Source organism: Gossypium hirsutum, chromosome A09, assembly GCF_007990345.1.
Source record: "Gossypium hirsutum isolate 1008001.06 chromosome A09, Gossypium_hirsutum_v2.1, whole genome shotgun sequence".
NCBI classification, from domain to species: domain Eukaryota; kingdom Viridiplantae; phylum Streptophyta; class Magnoliopsida; order Malvales; family Malvaceae; genus Gossypium; species Gossypium hirsutum.
This window is the reverse complement of record NC_053432.1, coordinates 37,787,100-37,789,718: the sequence shown is the minus strand read 5'-3', so window position 1 is coordinate 37,789,718 and position 2,619 is coordinate 37,787,100. Positions and strand designations below refer to the sequence as shown.

The window sequence follows — 2,619 nt, the reverse complement described above, 5'->3', positions numbered from 1 at the left end:
CTGATTTATCATATAACTGGAGGCCTAGCCTCTTTTAGTAACTGGGGCAAAAGCCCTTTTTATAACTGGGGCATAAACCCTTTATCATAACTGGGGCATAAGCCCTTTATCATAACTGGGGCATAAACCCTTTAATAACTGGGGCATAAGCCCTTTTGCACTTCCTCCATCCATATAAAAACCCAACCCAATGCATTTATGAACATCTCATGTGCATATCATACATATCATGTGCATATCATACATGTCATGTGCATATCATACATATTATGTTTATCAAAATCCCATGCATTAAGTTCATATATAAACCCTAGGGGTATAATGGTCATTTTTACCTAGGGGCAAAACGGTCATTTTCATATTATAAGGGTAATTCTATAATTTTACCGAAAATTAGGGATTTTTCCATGTTCATCATCAGTTACTAACTATTCATTTGTTTAACCGCGTTTCTAGCCCACTTTTAACGAAACTGAGTTATTGGGCCTACAACCCCTAATGGGCCCTACTTAGCCGATTTTGTTATCTAAGCCCATTTAGCCTATATCCATAATAGTATTAATAGTCTTAACAGGCAATTTAACAGATTTCCGTTTTCTACCAATTTTACCCAAATGGGCTCGAAAGCCTATTGGGCCCTATTTCAGCCCCTCGAGGCCCAACTTACAGTGAACGCCAAAAACACGTCCTTACCGTTGCCATTTTTCCCGATCATGATCTCATCGATTCTAACTAACTAGTGAGCGTTCGCTTGCTCACAAGTCCTCGAAATGCTAGAATTTCAGTATTTCGACTTTTCGGCATTTATCACTTTAAGCTATGAAAAAGGGTTCGTTACACACCTGATTTGCGATATTCCTTGACGAGATCTCCTATAATCAACCACTTATAGATTAGACCATGTTATTATTAAACCAAATCGAAAACTACCTATTATCATCACTTACACATTCGGCCACCATCCACAATGGCCCTTGGGTTCATACCTTTGCCGAAGTTGATGACTAGATTTAGTCACTCCGATGATCCAAGCTTTTCACACACTCCTTGATCGATAGCCTTTAATCCTCACTAGCACCAACAAACCAAATAACACCAAAAACCTTTTTAGCCTTAGTCGACAGAGGGGTTTTTAGCTTTTCTTAAACCACAAGATACAAATGGAAAGAAGGTTCGAATACTTACCAAGAGATCTACTCGTTGAAGAACGATCCATATACCTTCCTACCCCATATCCGTTGTGAATCCAACTTAAACGTGCGTAGAAAATAGATCTAAATATTAATTCCCGAATCACTAAAATATGAAGCTTTCAGCTTTTCAGCAAATATTAATCTAAGCTATTACGAGGGTTAGTACACACCTGTTACGGGTTGAAGTTGAAACGTTTCCATAATCAATCACCTACGATAACCACCACCTGTCACTCAAACTCAACTATTCCAATATCAATATATGTAAATCCTAAGCACATCAGTCATACGGAACATAAGGGCATATTCGTCATTTTACCATACAGGGGTATTACGGTCACTTTACCCTACAGGGGCTTTACGGTCTTTTTACCTAATAGGGGTATTTTAGTCATTTCATCCTACAAGGGTGTTTTGGTAAATCTACAAACTAAGGGTATTTCAGTAATTTTGTAAACCAATGGTATTTCTATAATTTTTAGAAAGTCAAGGGTATTTATGTAACTTTGTAAATCAAGGGTATTTTGGTAATTTTACAAATTGAAGGTATTTCGGTAATTTCACAAACCAAGGGTATTTTGGTAATTTTACAAACTAGGGGTATTTTGGTAATTTTACAAACTAAGGGTATTTTAGTAATTTTGTAAATCGATGATAAAATAGTAATTCTGTAAATCAAGGGTAAAATAGTAATTCTATAAATCGAGGGTAAAACGGTAATTCTATAAATCAAGGGTAAAACGGTAATTCTGTAAATCGAGGGTAAAATGATAATTATGTAAATCAGAGGTAAAACGGTAATTATGTAAATCGGGGGTAAAACGGTAATTCTGTAAATCAGGGGTACTTTGGTAATTTTACAAGTCGAAGGTATTTCAGTAATTTTACAAATCGAGGGTATTTCGGTATTTTTACAAACTAAGGGTATTTCAGTAATTTTAGTAAACTAAAGTATTCTAAACATGGATAACAATACTAATGGCTCTAAAGCCCATTCTCGGCCCAAATGGGCCCACATGCTCGTGTGGCCCTTTTAGCCCAAATCTAGCCACAAATATTAGATTCACCCAGCCTAGCCCAATATTTACTACACAATCAAACAACTTATCCAATTGGGCCTGTAGGCCCATTAGGCCTACATGACCCCTTTCGACCCATCGCGGCCCGAAGTAGCCATCCTACAGCTAGAGTAGTAAGAAATACACACCTGATAGGAGACTGGAGTTAATCCACACTCCGAGCACTCTTAGCTGACGCCCAACCCAAACGAGCACGCCATACAGCGAAAGGGATCAGCCAAGAAAGGTACCTCTACTCTCCTCATGGTTCTCTCTATTTAAAGCCAGCTTCGCATCCACTCTTATGTTAGCTTCCCGATGTGGGATCCCTCCAACATTAGAGTTTAAATTCAACACCAACTCTTGCC

At 38.0% G+C, this 2,619-nt stretch overlaps 1 long non-coding RNA gene across 1 annotated transcript; it reads right to left on the bottom strand.

Annotated features, from left to right (window-relative positions):
* Nucleotides 1-875: 875 nt before the first annotated feature.
* On the bottom strand, nucleotides 876-1,393 carry LOC107933941 (uncharacterized). Its single transcript, XR_005901733.1, has 3 exons — nucleotides 1,364-1,393; nucleotides 1,186-1,250; nucleotides 876-1,071 (listed from the first exon to the last, which is right to left on the bottom strand). It is a non-coding gene; the product is annotated as an uncharacterized lncRNA (long non-coding RNA).
* Between the last annotated feature and the right edge of the window lie 1,226 nt (nucleotides 1,394-2,619).